Here is an 18,293-nt window from a genome sequence, read left to right on the forward strand (position 1 = left end):
AAGGGCAAGTGCCGGGCAGAGTGAGCTGGCCAGGCGGACCCAGAGATCCCCATGCGTTCTCAATCCCAGCTCCCTTTTCTGCCCTGCCTACCCTCCCCGAGCCCCTACCCTCAGCCTCTGTTCCAGCCACACTGCTCCTTTCACTTCCCTGAGCAGGGCAGCAATGGGTGAGCCTGATTCTTTTCCTCTGCTCATCCTGTTCCCTGTAAAGAGTGTCTTCTTCCTTTATTACTATCTGTCCAGATCTCACCTATCCATTTTAACCTATCTCCTCAATGAAACCTTTTCCGGTAGGCTCCTGCATTCACTCAACAGGTATTAAATGACAGTCTCCTAAGTGCCAGGGACTGTCATAGTCACTACCATTCATTAAACATCTTCTGTGTGTTGGGCACGTGCTAGAGGCTTTATCTATGTTATTGATGAACCTCACAGCAACACTGCAAGGTTGGTAATATTTTTATAGATGAAGAAACTAAGGCTCTGCGAGGTAAACTGCCTGCAGAAACTAATAAGGCCCAATTTATACAACTAGAGCATCTAACATGGGGTTAGGGCTAAAGGTAGGACACTCCGGGCCCTTTCCCCTGGGACCCAAGGATCCTTAGTTCCTTTCTAGGATAAAAGCTTGTTGGCAAAGGTACCTGGAACTTCAGGAACTGAGCAATATTATTACCCATGTGCATATTACTACCTCTATTTTACCCGCAGGATCTTCCCACTGTTGGTAATAATTTCTTAGCCTGTGTAGGCAGGAAGGACAAGAACTAAAAATGAGGGGTCTCATCAGTAAGGGCTGGATCAGCAATAAATTGGTCAGACTTCTAGTGGAGTTACTCCAGTACATGTTCCTGGGATGTTACCATTTTTCACTTGATTAGTTTTAACAGGTCATTTCATTTTCTTAATACAATTTAAAAAAAATCCACACAATACACAAACACAGCAACAAGAGTTCCAGGAAAGATGGTACTATCTTCAGGGAAAGAAGCACTGAAGGTTGTGCTTTGGAAAGCAGAAAAGTAAACCAGAGAAGAAATGGGATGCAAGAACCAATGGTAGGCATAGGAATCGATATGATATGTTGGTCAATTTAATTAACAATTGAATGTAAAAAAATTAGTTTCACCCTGAGAAAACCATAATTCAAAAAGAGACATGTACAACAATGTTCACTGCAGCACTATTTACAATAGCCTAGACATGGAACCAACCTAAATGCCCATCGACAGATGAATATGCATAAAGAAGATGTGGCACATATATACAATGGAATATTACTCAGCCATAAAAAGAAACAATATTTGTAGTGAGGTGGATGGACCTAGAGTCTGTCACACAGAGTGAAGTTAGTCAGAAAGAGAAAAACAAATACCGTATGCTAATCCATATATATGGAGTCTAAAAGGGAAAAAAAGAGAAAAATGGTACTGATGAACCTAGTTGCAGGGCAGGAATAAAAATGTAGACATAGAGAACGGACCTGAGGACAGCGGGTGGGAGGGGGAAGCTGGGGCAAAGTGAGAACAGCATCAACATATATACACTGCTGAATGTAAAATAGTTAGCTAGTGGGAAGCAGCAGCATAGCACAGAGAGATGAGTTTGGTGTTTTTTGTTTGTTTGTTTGTTTTGTGGTACGTGGGCCTCTCACTGTTGTGGCCTCTCCCGTTGCTGAGCGCAGGCTCAGCGGCCATGGCCCACAGGCCCAGCCTTTCCACGGCATGTGGGATCCTCCTGGACCAGGACACAAACCCACGGCCCCTGCATTGGCAGGCTGACTCCCAAACACTGCGCCACCAGGAAAGCCCAGTTTGGTGCTTTGCAATGACCTAGAGGGGTGGGAATAGGGAGGATGGGAGGGAGCTTCAAGAGGGAGGGGATATGGGGACATATGTATGCATATGGCTGATCCACTTTGGTGTAAAACAGAAACTAACACAGTATTGTGAAGCAATTATACTCCAATAAAGATCTATTTAAAAAAAAAAGAATTTAGGGCTTCCCTGGTGGCGCAGTGGTTGAGAGTCCGCCTGCTGATGCAGGGGACGCGGGTTCGTGCCCCGGTCCGGGAGGATCCCACGTGCCGTGGAGCTACTGGGCCCGTGAGCCATGGCCGCTGAGCCTGCGCGTCCGGAGCCTGTGCTCCGCAACGGGAGAGGCCACACCAGTGAGAGGCCCACGTACCGCAAAAAAAAAAAAAAAAAAAAAAAAAAGAATTTAATCTACATAAGCACATATGGTCTACATTTAAAAAAATTATTTTATAATGTAAAAGAGAAACAGAAATAACTTGTTCATTTTACCACTAAAAACAAAAACTACATTTGATAACCATAACATTTCGCCAAATTGAAAATGTCCAAGAACAGATAGATGAAACAAACAAATCAATGGAAAGTATTTCTCAAACAGACCAAAATTATATGTGATTAAATGAGGAAATTTTTAGATTGAAATCATCATTTTTATAAGTCAAAAATAGTAAATAATCCAGTAGTTTTATATTTTTCTATCAAATATATAGGATGGTTTCTACATTATACAAGCCTTTGGGAAAATAGCAAAAATAAAGAAATTTTAAAATCTCAAAAAAAATTAATTTAAAGCACTTTAAAACAGTACGTTTTCAAGTCAGACAATCAGGATTTTAAAAGATCCCTCTAGATGCTAACTAAAAGAAACCAAACAAAATTATACAGAAAGATTGAGAACAAAGGATGCAAAAAGATATGCCAGGCCAATACTAACCAAAAACATTTAATATTAATATCAGACCAAATACTTAAGACAAAAAGATATAACAATCACAAGGAGCCTCTAAATCCAGAGACTTGTGGCAGGTTGAGGTTTTCTGGATGAGTAAGGTCTTGCCTTCGGAGTGTCCTGTCACACTGCAGAGAACTGCAGGATCTTATAACACAGCATTCTTTGACCACGTATTGGTCTGCTGGGTACAGGGGCTTTGCTGAGCTCTGGGTGTACACTGAGCAAGAAGATGCAGCAGCCCACCGAGGAGCTTACAGTCTACTGGGGAAAGAGACAAGTAGTCTCTTACCACACAGGGATGCACAGGCACAGACACATAGCAGATGCAGTGGGAACACGTGGAGGGACAGCCAGCCCAGCCTGGTGGGGATCAGGAAAGGCTTCTTAAAGCAGGTGACATCTGGGCTGAGTCTCAAGGAGTGAGTGGGAAGTTCCCAAGAAAAAAGGACAGGGTATTCCAAGTAGAGGGGATGGCAAAGGTTAAGGAACAGGGGTGAGTCTACGTAGGAACCACAAACAGCTTGAAGTGGTTGGGGAGCAAAGCTGGTCGAGAGCTGCAGGAGATGAGGTTGCCTGTGGAGTTCGGGTACCAGATCATGGAACTGTGCTTGGTCCTGATACACCCCCAGGGGTGAAATTCTCAGAAGAGCGAGAGGCGACTAATTCAGGGGCAGAGTTCCAGATGGAGGAACCTACAGCGTAAGGGCAGATGGTGGGTGCTGGGCATTAAATGAAAATCCTGCCATTGGGACAGAACTCTCCACCACCTGTCCAGCCTGGGCTGATAAAATCCCAAGTTACAGGCCTCTGGAAGGCTTGCTGATTTCCCCTTGGGCAGAGACACAGAGTGGGCACTGGGACCTAGACACAGACATCAGAGGACGGAGCGCTCTGAGCGAGACACAGCTGGAGGGATCTCACACCTGCCTCCTCGCCAGCTTGAGGTCTGCTTCCCAGGAGAGCAATTTCTGCATGAGCATTTCCCATTAAAGAGGATATGAAATGTGAATGTAATACATTAGTCATTAAAATCTTACAGGTCAGTTATAAAAAAGAAATCTGTCACGCCCACAAAACTCAATCTCGCTGCCCATTCCATAGGCCAAACTGCCAAGGTAGATGAAATGTATGGAATAAAATTTATGACCATCCCTAATTCCCACCACACATCAAGGTTAACCAGCCCTATCTGTCATACAGAGTGAAGTAAGTCAGAAAGAGAAAAACAAATACCATATGCTAACACATATATGTGGAATCTAAAAAAAAAAAATAAATGGTTCTGATGAACCTAGGGGCAGGACAGGAATAAAGACGCAGATGTAGAGAATGGACTTGAGAACATGGGGAGGGGGAAGGGTAAGCTGGGACGAGGTGAGAGAGTGGCAGGGACATATATACACTACCAAATGTAAAACAGATAGCTAGTGGGAAGCAGCCGCATAGCACAGGGAGATCAGCTCGATGCTCCCTGACCACCTAGAGCGGTGGGATAGGGAGGGTGGGAGGGAGACGCAAGAGGGAGGAGATATGGGGATATATGTATATGTATAGCTGATTTACTTTGTTATACAGCAGAAACTAACACACCATGGTAAAGCAATTATACTCTAATAAAGATGTTAAAAAAAAAAAAAAGGTTAACCAGCCCCACATGTGCAGGAACACTGCTGTCTACAGGCCCTTTCAAATGTTTAAGACACGAAGTCACCTCACTATTCTATTAGCACAGGCCTTACCCACTTCCAGCTTCCCCCTGACCCCTCCCATCTCACAATGAGGCCAAGCTAATCTTAAATCATTATGTCCTTAAGATAATCTCAAGCTCAAAGACATCTGTTGGCTGTGCACTGCTTATGGGCCTGGTCCCAACTCTGTGGTCCATAATCTGTCTTACCACTGTTTCCCTAAACACAGGGTTTGGCTCTGGCCAGTCTGATCTCTCCACACCCCGCTGGCTACTCAGATCTATAGGTCTCCATGTGAGCTTCGTCCCTGTGTGGGCCGTGCTGCACATCCTGCTTGTCCTTCCCAGGCAAAGCTCAGGCCTTCCACCTCCAGGAAGTCCCCGCTGATAGCACCTGGTCTCCTTACTCTCCTCACCCTCACTCCCTTTACTCGATAAATAAAATAATGTAGGTGAAAGAACTCTAAATGTGATAAATCATCATACACCAAGGGAAGATAGCTATTTCTTGTGCACACAACTCCATAATTGCAATCTAGGAGGTATGGAGCAGATAGAAACATGGGAAAAGATGTACAAAGATGTTCAGTGTATTTTTATAATAGTAAAACACTGAAACAAAAGTGTCTAATTACATGGGGAGGGTAATTATTAAATAAGTCATGGTACATCCATTAAAAATGCTTACAAATAATATTTAACTATATGGAAAAAGGCTTATGGGATACAATGTTAACAGAAAAAGGATACAGAATTATATCTAAGGTATGATCCCACCTAGCATGTGTCTGTATTTTTTTTTTTTTTTTTGGCGGTACGCGGGCCTCTCACTGTTGTGGCCTCTCCCGTTGCGGAGCACAGGCTCCAGACGCGCAGGCTCAGCAGCCATGGCTCACGGGCCCAGCCGCTCCGCGGCATGTGGGATCTTCCCAGACCGGGGCACGAACCCGTGTTCCCTGCATCGGCAGGCGGATTCTCAACCACTCCGCCACCAGGGAAGCCCCATTTTATCAACACTTATAAAAATGCAGACACCTAGCACAGACATGCAGCAATGGTTCTCCCTTGGTGGTGGTAATATTCTTTATACTTATCTAATGTTTCCACTTCTTTTGCAGTGAGCAAGTACTACTTTTCCCAGTCTTCATTTTTCAACAGATGTTTCCAAGTGGTAAAAATAAAATACAGAAAGGATAAACAATGAGAAATATAAGTCCTTCCCACCGCTCCCCCATTCTTCTGAGGGGAATCCCCATTACCAGTTTCTTACATATCCCTCCAGAGGTGTTCTCTGCGGGGTATTACTTTTATGGTGCAAACAAGCTATAACTAAAATAAGGTCTCTTGGTATAGAATGAGAATTTAGGAGGCATCTGGTCCACATCTGTGACTGGGGCTTCCTAAATACGTGATGACTGCTTCCTCACCCCGTGCACACACACACACCACACACACAGGAAACCTTGCCAGAACCTCGGGGGCTGTTCAGTGAGTTCTGGCAGCAGGGCCGCTAAAACAGAAGCTGGAGATGGGTAAGCTTGTTCCTCCTGGTTTTGGTTTTCATTTCACTCTCTCTAGTTTTCCCCGGGGGACTGTGAGTTTCATCCGTTGTGATTCAAGAAGCAGGAAGGTGCTCAGCGATCGCTGAGCCAGCTGTCCTCAACTCTGATGGCCAGTGCTTCCCTGCTTTTACTTTATAACCATCCAATGACAAGTGTATGCAGCGGTGAAGATGATGGGTAAGACATGCTCGTGGGCACAAGCGGCCCCCTAAAGAGTGGGAAACAGCAGAACTGGACCTGAGAGAAAACCACTGGCCCCTCCGTGGCTGCTGATGTCAAGGGGTAGGATCTGAGGGCTGGTCCCAACCCGGGGAACCTGAAAGAGGCAAGGGTTTCAGGCTAGTATATCTGACGTTGCTTCCTTGTATATCTGACGCTGCTTTTTTTTAAAAAAAAAAAGGAAAAAAAATTCTTTGTTTTCAAATACAAATATAATACTTGCTCATTATAAAAAATTAAACAATACAAAAAGTGTATATATTTTTTAAAAATCCCTGCACCATTCCCTTCTCCCTGCAATGTTAGAAACAGGTTTGGTTTAAATCCTTCTAGTTCCATTACTGTACGTATACAAACATAGAGTTTGGGACTATTTTTAAAACAAACATAGGATTATACATACATAATATTCTACATGTTGCTTCGTTCACTTAACAGTAAATCATGAATACCGTTCCATTTCAGTGTATGTAGATCTATCTCATTCTTTTTAATGGTTCCATAAGATTTTATGGTACAGATGTACTATCATTTTCCCACTTTTTCTTCTATGGATGGATTTTCAAATTGTTTCCATTTTTTATTCTTGTAAGTAATATTGCAAAACAACACCTTTATTCACTTCTTTGTGCACTTTTCTTTTCTTTTTTTTTTTTCAGCCGTGCCTCGCGGCTTGCGGCTTGTGGGATCTTAGTTCCCTGACCAGGGACTGAACCCATGCCCTCGGCAGTGAAAGTGCAGAGGCCTAACCACTGGACCACCAGAGAATTCCCTCTTAGTGCACTCTTACAAGCAACTCTAGGTGGTAAATTGCTGGGATCAGAATTCCTGGGTAACCCTTTTCTCAGTGGGTTAGTGGCCCTTTCTTCTCTCCTGTTTCTATGTGTCAGGGAAGCAGGCAGCATCCATCAGTTAAGGACAGGTGGTTACCAAACACTACGCTAGTTATTTGCTAGAAAGACTATCCTTGCCCTCAAGGTGCTTATAATCTAGTCGGTGCAAATGGGTGGGTGGATAAATAGATGATCAAGGAATCTCAAAATGACCTTGGGATCCGAAGGGCCCTGGACGTCATTTATTCCAACATAGCACTCAATGATCCCGAGGGATGGCCACCCAGCTACTTAACAGGATGGTCTTGGCATCAAAAGATCTGAGTTTGAATCTTAGTCTTAGCATTCTGGTGTGTAACCATGGGCAGGTCACTTAATCTGAGACTCAGGTATCTCATCTGTTAAATAAGGATCCTCAAACGTACATAACAGGATTTTACAGGACGATTAAATACAAGAAACGATGTTTAAATGCCCAACAGAGTGCCTGGCACACAGGGGATGCTCTAGAAACATCAGCAGAACCTCCAGTGAGAGGGAAGCTGTTACAAGATAAGCAGTCCTTTCCTGGACTGGAAGTGCCAGTTGTTTGACAGTTCTCGCCTGTGCAGAGCTGAAACCCACCAGCCAGCAGCCCTAGTGTTGGAAGAAAAGTCTGGAACAGGCACTGTCAAAGGAGGAGGGGAGCATCCCACGAGCAGGGAGGCAGAAGAGGCCAGCAGGAAAAGGACCACCCATGACAGGGGTGTTCTTTGTTTGTTTGGTTTTTTTTTTTTTGGCTTTGCCTTGCATGCAGGATCTTAGTTCCCTGACCAGGGCTTGAACCCGTGTCCCCTGCGGTGGAAGCGTAGAGCCCTAACCACTGGACCGCCAGGGAATTCCTGAGGGGGTTGTTCTTTGCAGAGCATTCTACACACGCCATCCAGCCTCTCTCTCTTGGCAGTGCCTCAGCTCTGAATGGACTCAAGAATGACCCACCAGTGCACAATGAACAAGGACCCAGAACTCCTCGGCACCTAGAGCCGAAATCAGTTGTCCTGTGGACATCTTCGGGTGTTTTCAACAACCTGCTGCTATATGTATACACAGAATTACATGCTGGTTGTCAATAATAATAAAAATAATAACGACAGCTATTACTGTTTGCTATGTATTAGGTACATTAGGCAATGTTTGCTATGTATTACGTGTGTATTACTTCTTGAATCCTCACAATAACTCTAGTATCACTCCCCTTATATGGAGGAATAAATTGAGGCTCAGTAGGTCAAGTCATTTTCCCGTGGTCACACTGCAAGGAAGTGGTAGAAGCAGGATTTGCACGTGGGACTCTTTTATGTCAAAGTCCATACTCTTAACCATGACACTGAATCCATTTTCAAACGATTCAGGCTTTAAAAATTGGGACCCAACTGCAGAAGCTGCCACAAGCCAAAGGTTTGTTAGTGAGAAACCCAGGGACTGACCCAGGAGAAAGCATCTCAATTAGGAAGCATAAACACAGCCAGCCTACGTTTTGGAAAAAGCAACTTTAAAATGGCAATGGGGGGCTTCCCTGGTGGCGCAGTGGTTGAGAATCCGCCTGCCGATGTAGGAGACACGGGTTCGTGCCCTGGTCCGGGAAGATCCCACATGCCGCGGAGCAACTAAGCCCGTGAGCCATGGCCGCTAGGCCTGCGCGTCCGGAGCCTGTGCTCCGCAACGGGAGAGGCCACAGCAGTGAGAGGCCCGCGTACCGCCAAAAAAAAAAAAAAAAAAAAAAAAAAAAAAAAAAATGGCAATGGGGATCAAAGTCTCCAAGCATGTGGCAGGCCTGTGCTCCTTAGCCCACCCATGCCCAGCACAGCTGGACCCATCCCAGGGACCAACAGGATGACAAAGTTCAAATTCACCATTCATTTTAGAAAGCCTGGCTCCAGGCTCCTTGAGCCTCTTTTACTGTTTTTTGCTTTTGTTTTTAATAGCAAAGCCTTGAGCATCAGTTACTAAATTCATAAATATGGTTATTACTTTGTCTCCAGGCCCTGATATAGGGCACTGTATAAACTTTAAAAGCAAAGTATTACAACGACATTTTCAATTCAACTTTCAAATCCTTTGCCTGAGGAGAGCCAACAGCCTATAGAAAAGATGCCACTGGGGCACCACTGATCCACAGAGGCGGTTATGCAGGAGAATGGGGGGCAGCGTAGTATTGAGAAAAACCTCAACCACTTCATTTTCTACAATACACAGCAAGGAATTTTTAATGTATGTTATATAGAAAAATTTCATAGGGTCACTGAAATCTGTAGGTTGGGGTCTTTTGTGTAACTGAATATTCTGATTAAGTGGGGGCTGCAGCATGTACCACTCAATAACGATCAAGTACTTTCCAAAGACTAGAGTGTGATTAACTGCCCTCAACACTAAAACCGTGCCAAACACAATCAGCTTTCTTTGGTGAGTCAAAATGTACTTCTGGATCTTGCCAAGCCTTTAGGTCATCATTGCAAGCAAGGTCTGCTTGTGAAAAACTTCTCCTTATTTAACTCTTAGGATTGGATTCTGAGCAAGGAGCAGTTCCCTGGGCTATGGTCAATCCTGCTGCAACACAACCACTTCCCTCCTCTGTTGGTTGGTAACTCTGCTTTTCACAGGTGCGACTGGCTTCAAGCAGGGTCTACCTGTTTTCGGAGATGGAGGAAGACAGGCTCAGCCTCTTTGGAAGGGAAGAGGCATCAAGTTCATTGTAGTTATTGGTGACCGGTCCTGAAATTGAGGAACTAGTTAGAGGAACTTCAGAATAAACAAGAAACCCAAACAACTTGGCTTTCCACAGAAGGCTTCCAACATATGGGCGTAAATGGAAGGAAGTACACAGTCCAGCTCTGCCCTTTGGCAGTGGCACCCTGATCATGGCCTCGTTTCAGATGCTGCCCTACACATCCTTGGACAGACTGGCCTGAGTGAGCAGCTTGAGGACATGTCCCTTGCAACACAGGGTCACATTCTTGTCCTCCCCCAGGAAGGGAGGAAAGGCTTTGGGACCTGTGGTATGACAGGGAATGTTCGCAGAGGATCTCTGGAAGGCAGACTCTTTATTTATATTTTTATTATTATTTTTAAAAAATTTTATTTTTGGCTGCGCTGGGTCTTCATTGCTGCGTGAAGGCTTTCTCTAGTCGTGGTGAGCAGGGGCTACTCTTTGTTGTGGTGGGAGGGCTTCTCATTGCGGTGGCTTCTCTTGTTGTGGAGCACGGGCTCTAGGCGTGTAGGCTTCAGTAGTTGTGGCACGCGGGCTCAGTAGTTGTGGTGCACGGGCTTGGTTGCTCCGTGGCATGTGGGATCTCACGGACTAGGGCTCGAACCCGTGTCTCCTGCATTGGCAGGAGGATTCTTAACCACTGTGCCACCAGGGAAGTCCCTCCATTTCTAATCTTAATTGGCAATAGCATCCTCATTTGAGGCTGGCAAAGCCCCCTTCCTCCCAAGCCTCCCACCTATCCCTACTATTGACCAGGACTAATTCTGTTCTTATAAAAGGAAATGTCACAGTCAGCAGACGGTGGGTGGTGGATCTCAGATACAACAGCTCTTTGCACTTATGGGGGCCACCATCTAGATGTGACATCAAGCTTTGCCCACAAGAAAGAACCTCTTCACTGAGAGGAGCTGGACGGATCCCGAGGGAACGACACCCAACTACTCTGGGTCTTCTGGCTACCTGCACACCACAGGTAACACAACAGGGGAAAGATGCAGAGGAGCTTCTTGGTGCCCCGTGGGTTTGTAGCCTCACAATCAATCATTCATAGCTACTGAAAACCCACTTTGGGTAAGATACTGCCTGGTGAGGTAGGACAGTGACCTACAGGTGTAGGCAACCTTTGAGACTTCCGGGTAACCCTGCCCAGAATTGTATTTTCTTATCAACCTTCACCTCCTTTTGGTTACATGAACCTCATGGTACAAGAGAGTGTCAAATAAATAGTTTTCTGTTTATTTTTTCTTAGAGCAGCTGCCGCTTTGGCTCCACCCTCCCCAGGTCTGGCAAAGTTTGAATAAAGGCCGGGAGTGATGGGATTGGGTGTGGATATGAAGGAGGAGCTAGTTAAAAATACAATTCCTACTCCAGGAGTAGTTCTTTTGTTCAAGGAGCAGCACAGCACAGTGCAAAGAGCCTGGACTTTAGTTCAGATTCTGCAATTAACTAGCCGTGTGGCCTTGGGCAACTCAGCTTCTTGGGGTCACCATTTTCTTGTTTGTAAAACAGAGCATGCAAACGGTTATGATCATTTCCAGGCTATAACTCAAATAGCTCTTTCTTGACAGAGTGGTTCAGGCCTAAGGTCACTTAGCCATGCCCACCCAAAGTGACCGCTGGCTAGTCCAGATGGATGAGGTGTGGGTAGGGGGTGCTGGAGGGGAGCCTGCAACAGATAAAGGAAACAAGGTAATACTAGCTCTTCCCTGTGGCTTCAATAAAGTCAAGCCCACCTGGCAGGGTGATCTGGACATTGCTTGGAGAGGTCCTTGACCCTCAGCAGTCAAGTTCAACACTAACTGCACCGGTCTAGAACACAGAGTCTGAACAAACTCTGCCTTGAAGGATACCTGGTCACGGTTTTAGTGGTAAGAGGGTCAGAAGGCACAGCAACCAGAAACCGGGTGGAAGAGATGGCTCAGGAGTTCCCTCTGCTGCTTCTTTCTTTTCTTTTTAAATAAATTTATTTATCTTATTTTTGGCTGTGTTGGATCTTCATTGCTGCGCGTGGGCTTTTCTCTATTTGCGGCGAGCAGGGGCTACTCTTCGTTGTGGTGCGCGGGCTTCTTATTGCGGTGGCTTCTCTTGTTGCAGAGCACGGGCTCTAGGCGTGTGGGTTTCAGTAGTTGTGGCATGTGGGCTCAGTAGTTGTGGCTCGCAGACTCTAGAGCACAGGCTCAGTAGTTGTGGCACACGGGCTTAGTTGCTCTGTGGCATGTGGGATCTTCCCAGACCAGGGCTCGAACCCGTGTTCCCTGCATTGGCAGGCAGATTCTAAACCGCTGCGCCACCAGGGAAGCCCTGTGGCTTCTTTCTGAGTCCAAACACTGGCTCCAGAAGTGTGGCAGGCTCAGAATTCCAAAGTTTCCTGAAAGCCAGGGTTGACTCTAGCCTTCCTAATCACTGGAGCTCTTCAGAGCCTCCAACTCAGGTGGCGAAAAGGAAGGCAGGTAGAAAAGGGTTCCCCAAAAGGCCTTTCACACCAAAGTATGGTATGTATCTCTCTGCTTTTTGCCAAGGGGTTTCCCAGCTCCCTAGAGCCAAAGCTCCCCTCATGCTTCTTTGTTGACTCTCACTGGAAGTGGGCCATTTTCCACCCTCAAGGTGGCTGGACTCAAGAGTGCAGTGACACTGCTGATCTGGGCTCTGTGCCGGGTCCACATAAACCCCCTGCCGGGGGATCCATCTCTCTGTCAGTCCGCAAGCCCCGGGAGCCTTCAGTTTGCTTCCTTACCCCTGCCTCCAAAGCCCTTGGACCGAATCGAACATGATCTTTGGCAGAGGGCTTCTCAACAAGGTCTGTTTAAGACTTCCTCTGCGACTGAGCTGGGGAACAAATCGCCTGTCACCTACACCCCTGCAAGGGTGACTCACCTTCCAGAGAAAGTGTTCTGCTCACCTAAGCAAAGCTGCCTGGAAAATGACTAAGGCGCCTATCAAATGCACCCTGTGGGGCCGACCAGTTAGCGAGCTGGGCCCAGACACACTCTGCCTCTTGCCTCCAGCCTGAAGTGAAGTGTGGAGCTGCCACTCCAGATCTGCTGGTTTCATTTTCATCTGAACTGAGCTCCACACGAGGCTTGACATCCGGTAATCTATTTTTTCTAAAAACTAAGTTCACTTTAGAAATGACTCTTTGGCCACGAAGGCAGCTTCCCCAAGAGAAAACAAAATGTTATTTAAAGGCAACGTCAGCCTGGTGGGAGCCTGTATTTTTGTTTTGTATTAAGAAGGGGAAAAAAAAGAATTTAAAATATAATGTGAAACTGGATTTTTTCTTGGGTGATTTAAAGGGAAATCTGCAAGTCCCTGACTGCAGATCCAGGGCCCCCAGACTGGCAACAGGCGACAAAGCATAGTGAGCTGAGGCTGCCACATGGTGGTGGGAACCTTGCCCCACGGAACCCAGGTTTCCCTCCTGGTCTCCCAAACAGAGAAGAATGAGTCCTTGCTGACTTATATTCTACACAGTGTTTTCCTTTTTTTCCCCTCCAGAGTTAAGGCTGGGACCCACTTTGCTGCACGGGGGACACAGGATGGCCCTAGAAAGGCTCAGCTCTGCCTCTGGCTCAGAGGCCTGGGAGGGCCGAGGGTGGCCAAGGGTTAGGCTTGCCAACTCTGACCAGGCAGAGCCGGAGCTTTTTTAGACTCATTTGGAGTGTGGTAAGGGCAGTATTTAGTGTAAGACAGGGAAAACCTGACAGCTAAACCCTCTAGACAGAAGAAATGTCCCCCAGGAGGTCCTGCTGAGAAAATGACACACTGCCCTTATCAGGCAGTGTGACCCTTCCTGACGTCATCTTACAGAAAACAGGTCTAGTCAAAGTCATAATCGGCAACTACTAATACTGCGATTACTACTACAACCACCATCAGCAGTTATAGCCATTGTGTCCTATAGCTTATTCTGTGCCAGGCACAGAGCTCAGCACTTTACATACATTCTCTCCTTTTCTACTCAAAACAACACCATGAAGTATTTACAGATGAGGCACCCAATGCTTAGAGAAGTGAAGTGATTTGCCTGAGGTCACACAGGCAGACAGTGGCAGACCTGGACCTGACCCGACAGCCTAAACCCCAAGTTGGATATGAAGATGCTGTGGACTTGCTCCACTGCTCCGGGCAAATCACTTGACCATTCTGCTTTAATTTCTGCATCTGTAAAATGGGGATAAGCAGACTTGCCCAGAGGATGCTCTATTCATCTTTTAGACTTTTGTTAATAATTACTATGGATAATCAATATCAACTAATAATTGTTAACACTTATTACTTAATACTGGTTAACATAAATAGATAAATAAAGTAGCTACCCTGGTTTAGTTATATTCAAAACTGACCTGTTTTGGGAAAAAAAAAAAAAGAAAACCACTTACCCTTCCATGAGTAAGTTAGTAGAAGAGGCAGTGAACTAAATATCAAGAAATGTGGGTTTAGGGCTTCCCTGGTGGCGCAGTGGTTGGGAGTCTGCCTGCCGATGCAGGGGACGCGGGTTGGTGTCCCGGTCCGGGAAGATCCCACATGCCGCGGAGCGGCTGGGCCCGTGAGCCATGGCCGCTGAGCCTGCGCGTCCGGAGCCTGTGCTCCGCAACGGGAGAGGCCACAACAGTGAGAAGCCCGCGTACCGCAAAAAAAAAAAAAAAAAAAAAAAAAAAAAAGAAATGTGGGTTTAGCTTCTAGGCATGACATCGATTTCCTGAGTAATCTCATCCCCTTTATTTCTCCCCACTAGGCCTCACATTCCTGATCTTTGTCCCTGCCTTTCTTTACGGGAGTATTGTGAGAAAATACAGAAAAAAGCCACTAAGTACCATTACTCTGGATGCCATATAATTTCAAGGGATTTATATCAGGAGGATAAGAGATTAAAGGGTATAAAATAGCAAGGGAAAGGGGATCTTTGTTTTTTTTAAAATTGAAGTATAGTTGATTTACAATGTGTTAATTTCTGGTGTATAGAAAAGTGATTCAGTTATACATGTATATATTCTTTTTAATATTCTTTTCTATTATGGTTTATCACAGGATATTGAATATAGTTCCCTGTGCTACACAGTAGGACCTTGTTGTTTATCCATTCTACATGTAATAGTTTGCCTCTGCTCATCCCAAACTCCAAATCCAACCCCGCCCCCTGACCTTGGCAACCACAGGAAGGGGATCTTTTAAACCATTCATAGAGTACAAAGAAGGGAGCACAGGCTACTGAGAAAAAGTGACTTTTCTCTGCATTGTCACTCAGGCAGTAAGACAAGGCCAGAACTGAAACCCCAAATCCAACATACTTCAGTGTCTCGCTCAGCTCAACTGAAATGTTCTACCATACAATCTGCCCTATGTTTGGCCTTCCATTTCTAATCTACTGCTTTCAACATTTCAGTCAGCATCACCAAGCAAATGCAAAGCCTTCACCTTCACACGTGCATCACTCTAAAAGCTCACCTACCCCTTGAAGGTGCTCAACCCCCATTCCTTTCCCTGCTGAAGGATCTCAGGCGTGCAGCGGCGGCCAGAGAGCCTGGCTTATCCTTAAAGCTCCCTAAATCCACTGACAGGGAACTGTCCCCCTTCCCGCCAATTTCACGCTGGTGCCATCAAAAGTGCCCATAAGGCTCAGATGTTTCTAGTTTAACTGAAATACTAAAATGGGGCAAACAGGAAGCATCAGACACAACTGCGGTAGTGACTTATTAATCATGAAAGCAGAATTTTAGTTGCATTTTAACCTTTTGCCAGGAAAAAAAAAAAACATCTCTGAGATGATGGAAGCCATCGGTACAAAAGATGCTGCCTATGTGTGTATCAAGCTGACTTACACTTTTGATTTAGGGCTGAATTTGGTTTTAAGATTTCTTAATTACTCTCCCAGAAAAAACGTGTCAGGCAACCAGCATGAATCTCTCAGCTCTTCATCAAGGCAGGCAGGCCTGTTAGGAAAGCTCACTGTACTGTCCATAGAGACAGGAAAAAAAATAGGAAATTAAAAGTGACTTTGCAGGCCAAAGTGATAGGACACTCTTAAGAGGGTGCCAACAATGAGGAAAACAACCCTAGGTCGGGCTCGGCCTCTTTCACGTAATCTACAGATCTCCCACCGGACCCTGCTCAGGATGAACTGTCACCACGCACCAAACAAAATCACAACAGCTGCCTGGAGCTGGACAACCAATCAGGGCAGGCCTGCTTCTCAACATTAAGTGATATACAAACACTCCAAGCAGATCACAATGGAGTCAGTGTTCAACAGGAGAACCAAAATGAGGAACCAAACCTCCGTCTGTTGAGGCGAAATGGCCAACCAGACATTTTTGTTTAATAGATGAAGGCTCATTTGGCAGGGTCTCTGTGGTGCCGCTCCCACAAACTCTAACTGACAATACCAGGGGCGAAAAACCCCCTTCAGAACTAACTGCTCCTTATACTTTGAAAACAGTCAGAAGGTGACCTAAAGCTTGGTGGCTTACTGCTGATTTCACAAAAGTGCTGGAACATATACCTGGGTATATATTTCTAAAATTAAAGTCAGAGACTAGTACTTTTACTTTGAGGCCTTCTGAGAAGTTCACCACACCCTTCAAAATAAACGAGGATGTCCTCAAGGTGTCTGAAAATCTCAGGTGTCTGGAATTGCTGCACCAAAGGAACTGACTTTGACATCACTTAAAAAACACCAAGAGTAAATCCAAACACTTTGTAAGACAAGCACCTGTTCTCTCATGTTAAAAGCATAAATACCCCAGCAAACACTTCTCCCTCTGTCCTGCATCTTAAGTCCCATAATGTGGTCCTGGTCCAGGAGAAGGAGCCTGGGAAAGACTCCAGTGGCCCAGGTTCAAGTCTTCACCCTGAGTCCTAGCTATGAGGCATTAGGCAAGATCTATTTACACCCCCGCCCCCGACAAACACACACCTGCCTCAGGTGCCTCACCTCTAAAGCAGGACAATACTAACTGTCTTATCACACAGACATCTGAAGGAAAAAGGAGGTTACAGGCATGAAGATACTAAGTAAAAAACACATCACTAATGTTAAGATACTATCTCCCTCTAATCTTTCAGAAAGACCATGTTTCTAGTCAAGGGGTTTTCAACATTTTTCCTGGAATAAACTTCAGACTTCTATTTTGTATTAGGCCCCACCTCTCATCATTAAACTTCATTTGCTTTTCAAGTTCTTAATCAAGGGACAGGTACTCACTGTCCCCCAGTTAAAAAATTAATAATTTTACCATTTACACCACTGATTTCTGTCTCTTTTCTCCATTCATCCCCTAGTCCACCCTTAGGACTGAGAGCAATATTTTAACTTCAATTACGAAAAAACAGCTTTTTCTTAAGTTACCCAGCACCAAGGAGGTTCCCGGGCAGGTGGGACTCTCTGTAGTTTACAAGTGGCCTCCTGCCTGGTGCCCGGTGGCTGCAGGCTGCCAGGGCCACGATGGGCTTCCAAGATGGGATATTTTATCTGAGCTGACAGATAAAAGTCCTGAGTGGAGTGGATAGAAGAATACCAGAGGAGTCAGGGAGAGAAAGAGGATGCTGCGAGTAGCCTGCACTGCCCCGCTGGGTGCCAAGGGCAGGTTCTGCCTCTTCTCCCAGGCTCGGCGGGGTGTGACCCCAGAACTTCCCAGGAAAGGCCTGAGGTTTTCACTGCCCGGACAGGTGGGAGGGCTCACGGACCAGGCGCACCTGGGCGTTAGGCACCTTCCGCCCGGTGCCGAGGTGAGCCCTCATCCTGGGGGGCATCCAGGGAACAGAGCAGGAGGGGCAGGCCTGGCGGTGGGGCAGCTTGGCGCGGAGGAACAAGGATGTTGGAGAAGGGGAAGCAAGGCGTCCCTGCGCGCGCTTCGGGCGAGTGTGTGGCCTGCGGGTGTGCTGGTTGAGCACGGCGTGAGACCGTGGCCCTGGCAGCGTGCGTGAAGGAGCGCCGGCGGCCGGCCGCCAGGGTCGAGGGCCCGCGCGCGAGTGGGTCCCCCGGCCGCGCCGCCGACCCCCACCATTCCGGGGCGGCGGGCCAGGCCGCAGCCCGGTCCCGGGTTGAGAAGCGACCCATCCCCTCTGCCCCTCGCCCCGGGACTCGCTCCAGTCACCTACCGGCCGAGCGCCGATCTCCCCCACCAGCGAGTGTCGCGCTCCCCTCGTCCACGATCTCCCGCCGCCGGCCGCCGACCGCTGCTCTCAGGGCACACGGTCGCCCCGCCCCGCCTCGGGCCCCGCCCCCTCACCGCCTTCCCGGCCACCCCCGGCGCCACGCCTCCGCCCGCGGCAGCAAATTTGCCTTGCTTCGCGCCTACTTGCTTTGGCCTCACCTAGACCCTTGGCTCCGCCCACTCCTCCAAGCTAACCAATGAGACAGCGCGTCCCAGCCAGTTCTGTCCTACTGCCCCAAGCAACGATTGGTTAACGAGGCCTCGTTTCCAGGAATGGGCACTATTTCCGGACAGTGTTTATAGAGAAGAGATTGCTGGGCTGAC

The 18,293-nt window shown here is 46.8% G+C and overlaps 1 protein-coding gene across 2 annotated transcripts in view; it reads right to left on the minus strand.

Annotated features, from left to right (window-relative positions):
- Positions 1-18,023, minus strand: part of MAP3K14 (mitogen-activated protein kinase kinase kinase 14) — a 43,483-nt gene extending 25,460 nt beyond the window's left edge. The window contains exon 1 of one of the 2 annotated variants that reach the window (XM_059048808.2): positions 17,914-18,023. The gene's annotated coding sequence lies outside the window, so the exon portion shown is untranslated. The remainder of the gene's footprint in view (positions 1-17,913) is intronic. The other variant, XM_067020628.1, reaches the window with a different exon arrangement.
- Between the last annotated feature and the right edge of the window lie 270 nt (positions 18,024-18,293).

Source organism: Kogia breviceps, chromosome 19 (assembly GCF_026419965.1).
Source record: "Kogia breviceps isolate mKogBre1 chromosome 19, mKogBre1 haplotype 1, whole genome shotgun sequence".
In the NCBI taxonomy this organism is placed as follows: Eukaryota; Metazoa; Chordata; class Mammalia; order Artiodactyla; family Physeteridae; genus Kogia; species Kogia breviceps.